The following is a 14,977-nucleotide window of genomic DNA, read 5'->3' on the forward strand; positions in this document are numbered from 1 at the left end:
CACTCTAAAGTATTACCTCAATTTGCACTTCTTCAGGCATTTATTTAAGAAAATAATCTCAACACATAACAATGAAGCATCTTCTGTTTTCTCCAACATTTGCAAATGATAATGCAGTGAGCCAAGTATGAAAATCTTAGTGACACCACCAATTGGTCTTGATCAATTTATTTCACATTTATGCCCATCTTGGGCAATCTTACTGTAGCAATGGAAACAACGGGCTCATCTCCATTGAGGACAAGCTGAAAGAGTTGGAATTGTTCAGCCTGAAAGAAGTCAGGGAGACCTCAGAGCATCCTACCAGGACCTACAAGGGGTCTGCAAGAGAGCTGGAAATTACTTTTTACATGGGCAGATAGAGATGGGACAAGGGAGAATGGCTTTAAACTGAAAGAGGGTCGAATAACATTAGAACCTAGGAAGATATTCTGTACTGAGAAGAAAAGAATGGTGGTCAGACTCTGGCACAGGTTGCCCAGAGAAGCTGTGGATGCCCTGGAAGTGTTCCAGGCCAGGTTGGACAGTGCTCTGAGCAAGCAATGGAAACAACGGGCTCATCTCCACTGAGGACAGGCTGAAAGAGTTGGAATTGTTCAGCCTGAAAGAAGTCAGGGAGACCTTAGAGCATCCTACCAGGACCTACAAGGGGTCTGCAAGAGAGCTGGAAATTACTTTTTACATGGGCAGATAGAGATGGGACAAGGGAGAATGGCTTTAAACTGAAAGAGGGTCGAATAACATTAGAACCTAGGAAGATATTCTGTACTGAGAAGAAAAGAATGGTGGTCAGACTCTGGCACAGGTTGCCCAGAGAAGCTGTGGATGCCCTGGAAGTGTTCCAGGCCAGGTTGTCAGCACTCTGAGCAAACTGGTCTAGTGGAAACTGTCCCTGTCCATGGCGGGGGGGCTGGGAACTAGATGATCTTCAAGGTCCCTTTCACACCATTCTATGATTCTGTGAACAAGACACAGAAAGTAGGTATTGAATACCTCAGGGAAGGTAGTGTTGGTGAAGGAGTGAACAAGATTCTCTAAGTTTCCGATTTCTATTTGAAGTTTCAAGAGCTTATCCAGACTAAATCTCTCTGTGATTAGCAAGTATTTTCAAAAACTTTCTTGAAAGCACATCTCTCTGACAAATAAATGAAGGTAGATTTTTTTATGCTACATGTTTACTAATCCTCTTGGCAATCATGCCTACTAATTACTATGATCTTGTATCATGTTACAATTCTATGTCTTTTAAAAAAAAGACACCCATTTCCATCACACAGAAAGTCACAAATCTCCTAACAGCAGTTTTACCTTAATTATAGGCATAGCTGCTTATCTCTGGTTTACCTGCACATGTGCACTGACCTGCTTTGTTACTAGAAATATAGGAGGGAAAAGTCCACAGCTGAAACCAAGAATCTAGCCGGTAGACAAACCTTCCATCCTTTCAACTTCACAACTCGACAAGTAAACAGAAAGAGGCAAGACTGAAGCTTATAAGAACTCACAAAATATATATCATCTTTTCCCTATTCTCAAAAAACTTTAAGTGTTAACAGTTGTAATCAAACAACTTATTGTTATCATCCTTCTGTCCTTCTTTCCTCAAACTCTTACACCTTGTTGCTCCACATTTCACCCCATCCTCCTTTGCCACACTCTTGCAGAAGGACTGCAGAGAGAACACAGCACCTGTTTGGGGTGTTTAAATCAGCTGAAGAGAAAAAATTCTCTTGGCCTATATTCCTGCTGATCCCCAACACAGAATTGTGTATACACACCTCTACTTCTCCCATAGAGGATATTTCAAAGTCCTTCCTAAAATGGATTAAATAGATTCAACAATTACATACACTTGGGCAAAGGAAACAGAGGGAAACATTTTTTATTGAAACAAGGCAATTAAAAATGAAATTGAAAACCAAACAGAAATTTGGCAGGGTACTTCTCTAACGGGAGAGTATCATTCTTTGATTGGGTGTGATGTCGTTGTCAATCTATGCTACAACCATATTACAAATAGCCTCAAATATCTGGGAAAGCCCTCAAAAGTTTCAAATTATTATGCAAATGAAAATATGAGGACAATGCTTTCTCAATAACATGTTTCAATGACTTAACATATTTACTAAAAACTCTTTTTTGCAAGTATCGTATTTAAAGAGGGCCACCTAAAGCTCTACTTGTAATAGCACCACCACACGTGTCACAAAGCAGTAGTCCTTTAGATTTAGGTTTTTGTTATGGACAATTGGCATTTTTAAGTCAATCAACTTTGAAAGCATTCCTTACAGAACCTCTTCAGAGTGAGACTCCACAGAATTTTCTCCCACTATTCACAGCCAAAATTTGAATGAAGAAAATTTAGACTTTTTATCAAGCACATTAATCGTTCAAAACCCATTCCCATTTTTTCATGTGCTGTGTCTATCAATAAGACAAGACAAAATGCCCTGAAAATCTGGTGTTCTCACCGAAGGTCTCCATGTACTCTTTGAAGCATGGGCTAATCTCAATTTCTGGTCCCACGTGCCATGTTCATTTTACTGGCTGACTTACCTCAGAAACATTTCCTTGCAGAATTTGGTATAACATGAATTAACTTCTATGGCCTTCCAGTGAAATCCATGCAATAACTTTATATTGTCATAACACAATGCAAGGCCAAACACAGGGCACAAGACCACAGTGACACTGAAACAGCTAGAATTTGCAGTAGTTATAACACTGAACTATCTGAAAATATAAAAAAATGGCAATGATATGGCCCAAATTCACTGGGAGTAAACTGCAGAAGATAAAGCAGTACCTCATTACTGTTTTTATTACAAAAACACAAAAGAAATGTTCTTTGTCAAGTGTGAGCCTTGTGTAACAGAAGGTCCGTAATAAGTAAGTTTTATTGTGTGACAAAATATCTAGTTTTCTCATAGAGATAAGCTTAAATGACAGACACAGGATTTTTTGAAATTAAAAATTTGATGCCTACAAGCTCTGCAGAAGTAATCTACAAGAATCCATTGTCAAAACACAGAGTAATACTCCAATTACCAGATTCTGAGAATATCCAGAAAAAATGCAACGTGTTTTACAGAATAGTTGAAAATGTACATTCTGTGTGTGTATGTGAGGGAAAAACTCCAACAGCATCACATAAAATCTCACAACTTAATTCCAAGTCAAATCAGTGTTCTCTTGCTTTTCCAACTGAGATAAAGGAGAGTCTATTTTAGCTGAAGAAGCCAACGTTTACTACTAAAGATACATTTTGCTTGCAGTCAAAAATATGTTCGCTACAGTAGTTTAATTTATTTCAAGTGAGTAGCTTTCTTTGAATTTTTGTTTGCAAAGTAATCTGTCTTCCATCAATGAGAATCTGTGCAAATTATTAAAATAAAAAGATTTTCAAAGCAACGTTGTTCCTAACTTCCTTCGTTTATATTTGACTTCAGGCTTATTTAATATGCTCCCATGTAGATAAAAGTAGCACAATTCTGTTTTCATGCTGGGTGGCCAAAAGGTTAACCGTCAGGTTCCCAGTGTGGGAAAATCCCAAAGCAGACAAAATTGTTTTGATGCTTACTGAAGTTGTATTTCTAGCAGACTACTTAGATGTAGCACAGCCAACAATTCTGTTAGTTGATCCCGCTTCACTCAGATAAGGACATTATTATATTAAAGTACTCACAAGCATAGGAAGCTGGAATGTCTTTAAAATGCTGTAAAAAGGGCCACGTTCAGATGTAACTCTGGCACAGGAAATCATTGGGGTAACAATGTAACTGATGTATCAGTCCTGCTTGCATTAGTTTCACAAGGGACCCATTTCACCTATAGCAGTTCTTCCAGAAGCCTTAGTCAGTATGTATACCCAGCCCCATATGTTAATATGTTTCACTGCATGCCACACCAAAACACACTAGTAGCTGGATCTGTCCATCCCAAACATGCACCATCCTTTTCTAACATCATAAGGAACACAGAAATAATGACAAAAGGTAAATCTTCCTTGTCATGCTGTCTTGCCAGCATGGCTCTCACCACAGTTGGCAAGCAGTATTCTTCTCAGGATTATGCTGATAAGGAGCTTCGGATGTGATCAGCCAAAGAGCAAACCATCTTCATTTGGCAACTGCCCTATGGCATGAAATGCACAGTACTTATGAAATAGCACTTGCTGCAAGTGGCTTTTGGAAAAGTGATGCTTATGCATCTTTTGGAACAGCATCCTCTTTGAGCAGGGAGGAAAGCCTCCTCCCTAGGGGAGCATCCCTTACTTTTTGGAGGTAAAGTCTTGTTCTTCATTTCACAGAGATGGGAGTACCTGATGTAATGCACTTAGAAATGTGCTGCTACGAAAACACTTGACCCTTTGATTATTTTCACAAAGTGGGAGTTTGACAGTACTGCTGAGATAGTAGGAAAAATCCCTTTGGAAACACCCTAGGTGTTTCCAAACACCCAGCTTTCCTCTGGCAATTAATGCACCTTGAAGAAATGTGAAGTACGCAGTCCATGTCTGTCCCTCCTTGCCCTTCCTTAGATTTTAAAATAATCTCTGAAGGAAGTGATTCACAGACCATATACCCAAAAATTAAGTAAGATGCCTGGAGTTCACTACCTTTACATAATGACAACATGACTACATAGAAGGCTCTTAGGAGGACAAAGATGCATCATTGGTATTTCCAAGACTATTTTAGCAAGTTTTGCTAATGACACTGAACTTCTGGAAGTAAGGAACTAGGAGACAAGTATTAACGCCTCTGAGCAACTCTGTCACTCTGTCAGAACAACAGTTCTTTCAAACAGATACTTGCTCTGCATAACATCTCCAAAACTTTAAAGGCGCTGTCTCTGCTAGCAGAACTCTCCCTATCTTCACTGAGACCTTCAGACACAAAATTAGGAGCTCTGAGTATGGAATTTTACTTTGGTTCTTTGGTTACAAGGTGGCAACACCCTTGGAATTAAAACTGCTAGTTTATTATACTGTCCAAGACTTCACTCCAAGTAATCATATACAAAGCCCTAGGGTCCAGAATTATTCTCAGAAAGCATCTGGGAAAAGATAATTCTGTAGGGAGCTTAGTTTCATATTGCTTCTGCAACAAATCTTACTTTCCACCAGAACACCACAAGTGTTATGCTTGGTCAAGCAAGCATACTTCTGCACTAAGCCTATGATCTTTGTCTGATCAAATAGTCTGCCACACCACAGACCCCATGCTGGTGACACACTTCAGAGCTTACTTGACTTTTGGCAAACAGCATTTTCTTACTCATCTGTACATAAACTCACAAATCATCAAGTTTCATACTTCAACAATGTCACAGAACACAGAGACAGACAGTCTGCACTAAGCCTATGATCTTTGTCTGATCAAATAGTCTGCCACACCACAGACCCCATGCTGGTGACACACTTCAGAGCTTACTTGACTTTTGGCAAACAGCATTTTCTTACTCATCTGTACATAAACTCACAAATCATCAAGTTTCATACTTCAACAATGTCATAGAACACAGAGACAGACAGACCATTTTGACACTTTTGACATTGCTTCTCTACAAGTCTCATAGTGTCACATTTTATCCCCAGTTAGTTTCAAATTATATGCCTCATTTCTGAATTGGTTAAAAAGGTTTCACATCAACATCTGTGTAAAAATCACTATTAGTCCCAGAATATAAAATCCCTTTTAAAATTTCCTGGCTCATAAATCCTAGAAGACAGTAGTAGGACAAAGCAACCAACTATCAAGATACATATTATACCTTTATATACTTAAATATTCTGTCACTACTACCAAACAGTATTTCAACTCAGTGACAGAATCTGAAGAAAAGTCAGCTGTAGGGATAGTAACTGGGACTAGTGCAACTCTCAAAATACTTTCACAGGCCATATAAACATTATGTGGAAGCAGGTGGCCTGCCAGGAAAGAAAGTTGTTCTTTGAGAGCTAAAACATAAATTAGGTTTATCCCTGTGTTTTAGTATTTGGGAGTATCAGAAAACTATTCTGCTGTCCACTGGAGCTGCCTGGATGAAACAAGAAGGCCACTTCACTTATTACATTTTTACAAAAATTCCTCTGAGGAAGTCAAAAAGCCATATGGGAGTTCAATACCAGGCACAGTACTGATTTTGGCTGGGATAGTTAACTTTACAGCAGACAGTAGAGTGCTATGTTCTGGATTTGTGACCAAAAGTGTGGATAACACAGAGATGTTTCAGCTGTTGCTGAGCAGTGCTGGCACAGTGTCATGGCTAATCCTGCTTCTCACATTGTCCCACCACTGAGTCGTCTGGAGGCGCACAAGAAGCTGGGAGGGGACACAGATGGGACAGCTGACCCCAGCTTACCAAAGGGAGATTCCACACCATACAACAATTGTGCTTGCTAATAAAAGCTTTGGGGAAGACAGAGGAAATGGACACACACATTCAGTGCATTTGTCTCCCCAGGTCTCCATTACATGTAATGGAGCCCTGTTTGCCTGGGGACAGCTGGGCACCTGCCTGCCCACAGGAAGCAGTGAATCAATTCCTTGTTTGGCTTTATTTGCATGGCTTATTTTCCTTTGCTTGTGTGGCCTTTACTCTGCTTGTTAACCTGTCTCTATCTCAACCCACAAGTTTTCTCACTTTTACACTTGCAAGTCTCTTTCCCATCCCACAGCTGGAGGATGAGGGAGTGGCTTTGTGGTGCCTGCTGGCCAAGGTTAACCACAGCGCTAGAGGTGAGACAGCTGTAACTACCCCGAGTATGTGAATACTTTACACTGTGATGCTGTCTTCAGTTTATAACTGTGTTAACCTTTAAAAATGAAACTATCCATCCTCAATTAAAGTTTCAGAATGGATTAAAAAAAAACAAAAACAAAACAAAAAAAACCCAGAAAATCTATGGGAGGAGATAGATTTTCTCCCCAGAACATTTACAAAAATTTTAAGACTCTCTGTCAAGAGAGTTTATACAAATCCATATTATGGCTGTCTTAAAAGGAAAGAATTTCAGGTTTTGAAAGGGCTGATCCCTTTACTGTCAGTACCAGGGTCTTTTTTAGTGGTTTTTCTGTCCCCCAGGGGTGATGTAAGAAACATTTGGTGTAATTGCTTCAACCAGCTGCTGTAGATCTCTATACCAAGACACTGACATTAGACACATCACTTCCTGCTCCTAGTGATCTAAGTAAATAGTGTTTGGGAAAAGCATTCTGTTAGAGGAATGATTAAGGAAGACACATGCAAATGCAAATATTAGGATGAAGTAGAAGAGTGTGGCTTGAATGGAGGGAGGAAAAAGAAAAGCCATTGCATGATTCACTTTGGTGGAATGAAAAGCAGCCTGAGATTGGAAATGAAACAGGGAACTAGCGAAATTTTAGAAACTAGAAAACCCCAGAAAGCAGCACCAGACTTTATGCATCAGGAATAAAGAAACAACCAAAAGCAGCTGGAGAGGATTTCAAGATACATGAGCCTCATCATTCTTTGCTGGTCAGTACCTGATAAAACTGTAAAAATATCCTAGTAAAACACGTATCAGTTCCATCAAACTCATCTATACAGAATCTGCAGATTACCATTCTCCAATGATTACTCTAAACACATTTGACAGTAGATCCAAGAGCTCCAACCTTAATCCTAGTAAGACTGACACCTTTATGACTTTTCATGACAGAATTTTCAAAGTTACTTTCAAAGTTATTAGACTTCTTAAACTCTTACACACTACTAAAGTTGAAAGCTCAGCACTCAAAATCAGGAATTAAAACATTACTGCACCTCAGGCAACACTAAATCAGCCTTCTAACAAAGGATGTTACAATACAATACTATTGCAGAATACCATGAATATCATTCAATGCAATTTGAACACAATATTTGCATCCTTTTTTCTATCTCTGGAGACATTTTAGAAATCTGTAGTGAAAGAGTTGATACTCATCACAGGTCTAGAGGGCAATTATATTGCAGAATACCATGAATATCATTCAATGCAATTTGAACACAATATCTGCATCCTTTTTTCTATCTCTGGAGACGTTTTAGAATCTGTAGTGAAAGAGTTGGTGCTCATCACAGGTCTAGAGGGCAATTTAAATGGATAACAGACAGAGCTTATGGTCAAACTACTCATGGTAGTTTCCTGTCTAGATTCACTTACAAACTATTGTCTTTCCCCACAAGCCATTCTGTGGAACAAGAGTCAATAATAAAAAAAAGCACAGGAACCCATGACCTCAGACCAAAAATGCCACAGCTATTTAATCCTCATTTTTAGGGGGCTTAAACTGAAAGGATATTTTTTCAGGAATCCTGAAAAAACACAGGCATGCAATAAAAAAAGACATAGGCATGCAACTGGAAATCAATTAGACCAATCATTCAAAAATAAAAACCTGCAACGTAAAACTAATATTCTCAGATGTCAGTCTGGATTTAGTCCACACAATCTGAGTGGACATATTTCAAGTCAATATTTCAAATTTTCTGCTATGCAAATAAAAAGCCAAATTAGTTAATAGCCCTCTGCCATACAGGAGTAAGGTGTTTCAAGACAGTTACTGCCTGTACCTACATATACCTATTCTTTTAAAAACTAGGTATACATAGGTATTATATTTTCTCATAATTTTTTAGTTTTACATTAATTAAAATATAAACTTAGTTCTTGATTTTCAACCTCAATGCTTTTATAGTGATGTGTGTGAAAATTCATAATCATACATCAAAGTAAATTCACTGACTTTCAAAGGTACAACAGCAATATGTCCCTTTAAAGAAAACTGACCATTAAGACTGGCTAAGTAAAACAATGTAAAGTTCTGTCAAATCAAAACACTATGAAAAACTGAAACAGATTGTCTTCAGTCCTCAGTGCCACAGTAACACACTCCAGGTACGAGACCATGAATAATCAAAAATAACCAATTCAACTTCCTTTCATAAGGGATGCTGCCAACAGGATCTGCCTTTGAGCTACCAACGCAGGGCAAAAGGGCGAACAACATTCATACCTAGGCACACGGCATCCACTGCAAAAATGTAGAAGCTGTTCTCAAAGACAGTATAAAATAAACTCGGTATAGAGAAGACAGGCCATTTGCACCACTGACTTCCAGTCTTAGCAGATGCCACTGTGACAAACTGCCTAATCACAGCTCTTGACATTTTCAAATGAAAAAAGCCCCATCCCCATGATTACCACATATTACACAGGCTGCAGTGCAGGAGCTCGTCCTTATCACAGGAAACTTCATTTTCCAAGTTAATGTGTTTCTTGTTACCCCTGGTTACTCAACCGGTGTTTTCGCTGAATTAGTGGAACTGAACCGTTATTTGTCACAATGCTGTCACTTCTCATGAAATTCAGTGTAAACCTTTCACTCTGCAGGAAATTTTATATTAGAAAGGTAACAGTCCTAAGTACAAATCGAAAGTCAGGGCTTGCGCTGCCAGGAGCTGTTCCATTTGCAAACCAGCGTTTTCTACTAAAGAAAGATTCGACCAGGACAGCACCGGAGGCGAAACGCAGCCGAGGCGCGCCAGTGCCCGCGGCCGCGCTCCGGTGACAGCGCGTCCCTCCCGATGGCCGACAGCTCCTGCTGGGGCCCTGCTCGCCTCCCGGCCCGGGCTGCCCCCACGCAGGGTCACCTCTGCGCCCCAGCCCGGAGAGCGGCCCCGGCAGAGCCGGCTCCCTGCGAAGGGGCGCGCACACACCTACCGTCACCGTCTCCTTGGCAGCGGCCGCCACGGGGATGGGGAGCAGCGCCCGGGCCCCGCCCGGCTCGGCGGCTGCCGGCTCCCGGGAGGGCTCCCGCCGCCGCTCGGACAGCCGGTACCCCGCGAACCCGGCGGGCGGAGCGCCGGGCGCGGGCCCCAGGCGGCGGCGCCAGCGCAGCAGGGAGCGCAGGGCGGCCATAGCCCCGCTCCGCCCCAGCGCCCGGCGCACCGAGCCCCCGGTGCCGGCAGAAGCCTCGCGAGAAGCGGGGAAGGGGGTGGGGAGCCGAGCGGGCCCTGCAGTCCCCGCCCCGCGCCGCCGCCGGGCTGCCCGCGGGCGCTGCTCCGCGCTCCCGGCTCCCGGGACAGGCGGCGGGACGGGCTGTGCCACAGGCGGGGCGCGGCCAAGTTAGCGGAGATACGAGGTGGCCAGAGCGAGCGCGGGGATCCGGCACGGAGCTGGACCGCGCAGCGTGAGCCAAAGTGCCGGGGCAGGGCGGTGCGTGCGCCTCGCTGCACACTGCGGGGCCGCGTGTGCCCAGCAGCCAGCCCCAGACCTCGCTCCCGGGGCACTGTGCCGCACGACGCCGCGATGTGTGCTTGCCATGTCAGCAGCCTCTCCTCTGATAAATATTCTGGGCGACAGGTAGCTTCCTTAGCATAATCAAGAACTCGTTAAAGACCAGTTGTGAAAGTTGAGCATGGTCTTCCGTCCCTGCTTGATATTGATGGGCAATAAATCTTGTCAGGCATTTCATGTTAGGGCATTCTTCCATGGTACAACCTGCATCACAACCTACATTAACTTGAAACTTTATGAACTGCACACAAACATTTAAAGACAAGTACACCATATGGCTCTTTTTATTTATTTTTTTTTTTGCAATGTTACAGTCTCAGTCTTTTTCTTCTTTAAGTAAGTACATTTTCCCCAAGTTTCAGCCACTTATCCTTTCCCCCCTTCCCCCTCGCCCAATCTCTAATGACTTTACATTATTATGTACAAGATTTTGGAAAATACAGAAATGATATCTTGATACCTTTTAAGACACTCTCATATGTTACATTCAGTGGTTATGATATCTGTCGAGTAAGTGTGGCCATGTTTGTCAACTCAGTCTGTCAGATCACGCAACTGTAAGCATGGCCAATGTTGAGTTACCTCAGAGCTATGGCTGGAAAGGCAGGTATCTGGGCTGAGTGATGGATTTCCTGCATTTCTTTCAAAATTTTAGAATACTATAAGCCAATTCATTAATCAAGTAATTCCCTTGACTTCATTATTCCCAACTGTCAGAAACTATTTTGGTGGTTTTTTTTTTTTTTTTTTTGTTTTTTTTGGTTTTTTTTTTTTAATGATCTACTGCTTTATTTTATAAATACTTTAAATGTATGACTGCCAGCAAAATCCTTGTCTGCAAGTCTGAGTTACATCTCTGTACTAAATGACTAAAGGCAAATATGGAGACCAGCATTTAGGAGTCAAGGCAATCATTTCTGATGCTTAGCATGACTGAAACACGAGTACTTGCAAGTAAATGACTAAGCATCCAGTCTGGAAAATTTTGTAGAATGTGGCTCTTGGATCTTATCAGTTCTGGCTGCCTCATTAGGAGACATCATTCACCAATACAATTACCTTTTTCAAATAGTCTACCTTTTTGGTTTGACTGGGAGAGAAACCACTTTTGGCCAGTGTGGTGTCCCAAAGTAAACCTGTCAAGAGCTCATCAGTCACCTGAACTGTAGTCATGAACCATGAGTTATCTCCCTGTTCACACTGTTTCCCTGAAATTAGTTAGCCACATTTTACTGACTTTTCAATAACACCTTTAGGCTAAAATTTCTTTTACTTCAAAAATGCAATTCACATCTGCAACTGCTTACACCCAGGTAATTTTAGGCAGAACTTCCCTGGTGAAGAGTTTGCTTAGGAACAAGGGCAAAATTTATTTGTGCAGCAAGTCTAAAAACATACACTGTCTGAACATCTTGTATGCAGAGATTCAGAAAGCATGTCATTTAAATAAATTAAGGTTGTTTTAATCCAATGATTCACTTACAGGACTAATAAAAAAGCTGCCAAATGAGGTATTTGAATATTGATATATGGAAACAGTCTATTCTCACTGGATGTGGCCATGTAAATGTGTGCTCATTGCAATAGCTTCTTTGTTGTGCTCTGCATATATAGCGGTTATTCAGGTGTGTCCACAAAAACATGGACAGTAAGATCATGAATCTTAAAAAGCTCTATGAATTTTTGTCTTCAATTAAAGAAATAAAACAAAGCATGAAGGTGTAAGAACTTCCTTCTCATAGGAAAAAAAATTTCATTGTTGCTTTTTCCCCATCTGAGTTTTTTAAATAGTTAAATATAAATATACATGTATGTATACATACATGCTACTGTATCTAATCAGAAGAAAAATTTTTAATGTTTTTAAAATCTGCATGTATTGCATTTTAAATGTCATCAGATTATGGCCTAATTTGTACATGAAGCCTTGGAAATGTTCTGTTCTTTTCTTCCTAGTGAATTCTGCACAAAAATATGTCTTTTTCACTCAGACTTGCAGTGCTTAGAAAGGCTCTCATTGTAAATTGTGCATGTTCTGCTCACCTTCCTGAAAGCAGAAAACCATATTTTTGTGTCCAAATCTGGGAAGAATCTGAAACTGGCCATGATACATAGGTGTCTCCAACTGGACATATCTCTTTGTGTGCTTCTCCATGGTTTTTGTTCCACCAAACGTTTGCTTTCTTATGTATTCATGAACCCTCCCTTTCCAATATTTTATTATATCATTAAAAAATTATGGCTGGCACAGAACTGTTGTGAGGGAGTTCTAAAATTAACGAAGGTGCAATAAATTGTAGGACCTAAAGTTTTATAGCTGACAAGAGTTTTATAGATATGTAGATCGATCTGTCTCTCCATATATGTACAGACTATCTATGAAAAATTTCAGTCATTACATTCTCCACTCCTTTGGTAGCCAGTAGGTTCTGCTTATGACAACATGCTATTCTTAGAAAATATACAGTAATTGTATTGTCTACAGAAGTCCTAACTACTTGCTATGGAAATAAAAACTTGACCACATATATATTTGTTCAATGACACTGAGAGTGCCGTCTCTAGGAAGTATAAGTAGAGTCGATTAGATTGTACTGTATACTTTAAGTTGAATTATGTACTCTTGTAAAAAAACTCTTCAAAATTATTTAACTTCCCATGGTATAGTTTCAGAAGGTGCAAAAAAAAATCTTTAGCGTTATCTTTTCCTGTCACATGACTAGTGCAAACACACACACACAAAATCTTATCTTTTTGTTTCTTTTCTGGTACTTTATAAAACAGCATAACCGGTTTAGTTCCCAGACATTAAAGACTCCACTCAGAAAAGATCAGTGTTATGTATTCCGCTCTACTTTAAATGTTTCCATTATATAACAGGAAAGATTTAGCTATAAGGGTCTTTCAGTGTGTGATTGCTGAAGACTTTTTTTGTTCAAAATAACCCCAACCCCTCTCTACGGGAGACAGTGAACGTTATCTGAACTGTAGACCCCTCTACTGTTTGTGGGAGTCAAGGGTGCTGCTTGGACCCAGGAACAGTATGTATATGGGAGCATCTTTAGGCTTAGAACAACACACCTCCTACCATCCTGGTGCATGTCCTGCAACTTAACAGCTGTGATGAGCAGTTTGATCTTGACCTGCCAATCATGTCAATAAAAATACTTGATGTTTGTTTCAAACGTTTTTGGTGTATTTGAGTAATCAGTGAACAGGCTATTTGAGAAATGGGTGCCATATAGATTATTCAACTTTGATCTATTTCTTTGATTTAGCACTACAATTAAGTAGATTTGCTTCAAAGAGAAAGCTCATTGGTTGATGTTTTACACTGATGTGATAATGTTTACACAGATGTGCTTTGAAATCTCGATTATGGTGGATTTTTGGGTCCCACCACATGACAGACTCCTGTTATCTGAAAGGTAAAATAATATAACATCTATCTGTAACTGCCTTCAGAACAGGTCTGCCTGTGCTCTCCTCTGAGGTGATTTATCTGATCATTGTATTTAGCATTAATTTTTTCAGTTTTAAATCCCTCCACAGTAAATCACTTGCTTTAAAGCAGCCTTTTTGTAATTCAGGTGCATACAGGGGCAGTACTTAGGACTGCAATGATGAAAAGGTGTCACATTACCTGCTTTAAAGCACCTGCCAATTAATTAGCCCTATACTCTCCATAGCAAATAAAGGTAAGCAGTCAAATCCATTTGATCTCTCAGATTTAGACTGTGACTGAAAAGACCATGAAGCAAGACAGGAGAACTAATCTCTCATGATTCTCTGCAACTTTTTTGTTTAAATGAAACCTTAAACCACCAAGTGATTCTCTTGAACTTTTGAAAGAATTAACTATGAAAGATCTTTACATTTTATACTCTAATACCATGTTTTAACATTGGCAAAGAACCGCATATCTTAGATGCTGAGATAGGTCATGCCATTTAAGCCCTAAAATTCGTTAGACTTTACAGAAAAGGCAGGAAAGATGGCAAAAGTCAAACTCTTAGATTTAATGTAGCATTGTTTTACCATTGGTGAATATCTTTTCCACCAAAATATATTTTCCTGTGTGAACCATTCTACACATGAAAACAGTGCATATGCTCCTCTGGAACAGGACAACAAAGTCCCAAACAGATTCAAAACATTGTAGAACTACAACAAGGATCTTTTGGTAGATAATATTGCTAATTTATTATGCTCACAGACCTTGGCTACAGGCCTAATGAAAAACCCCAAAGAAGATGGGTTAGATGAGCCACAATCTTTCTTCTTCTCTGCAAAAGTTTTGAAAATATTTTCCTGAAAGATGGGGCTGTCCATTTATGTTTTTAAGACCTCCTGTCAATACCCAAATACTATAGATCAGTTTAGTGTCACATTAATGATAAATGTGAGGGAGAATTTGCAGAGGGGAAAGCACCTCCCTGACTATGCCAATTTCTTTAGAAATTCCCCTCCTTGTAGTTGAAGCGATAAAAGGGAAGCGTAATGCATGTACATTTTATTAGCGTTTTAGAAACAGGGAGTAAAACTGTCAGATCTTCGGGTTTTTTCTTTCATGTGTGTCTGGGCAGGTCTAACCCTCAGGTAACGCCCTTTCTCCTTCTTCCCTCCTGCCTCTCCTTGCACCTGTCCACGTAATGCTCCGGCAGCTCC

At 40.3% G+C, this 14,977-nt stretch overlaps 1 protein-coding gene across 1 annotated transcript in view; it reads right to left on the bottom strand.

The window, feature by feature from the left end:
• MICU3 (mitochondrial calcium uptake family member 3) overlaps positions 1-9,872 on the bottom strand; it is a 52,370-nt gene extending 42,498 nt beyond the window's left edge. Inside the window, exon 1 of the mRNA XM_039699955.1 lies at positions 9,734-9,872. The gene's annotated coding sequence lies outside the window, so the exon portion shown is untranslated. The remainder of the gene's footprint in view (positions 1-9,733) is intronic.
• Positions 9,873-14,977: the final 5,105 nt, after the last annotated feature.

The sequence above is a fragment of the Passer montanus genome, unplaced genomic scaffold (genome assembly GCF_014805655.1).
Source record: "Passer montanus isolate IOZ18808 unplaced genomic scaffold, ASM1480565v1 scaffold14, whole genome shotgun sequence".
Classification (NCBI taxonomy): Eukaryota; Metazoa; Chordata; class Aves; order Passeriformes; family Passeridae; genus Passer; species Passer montanus.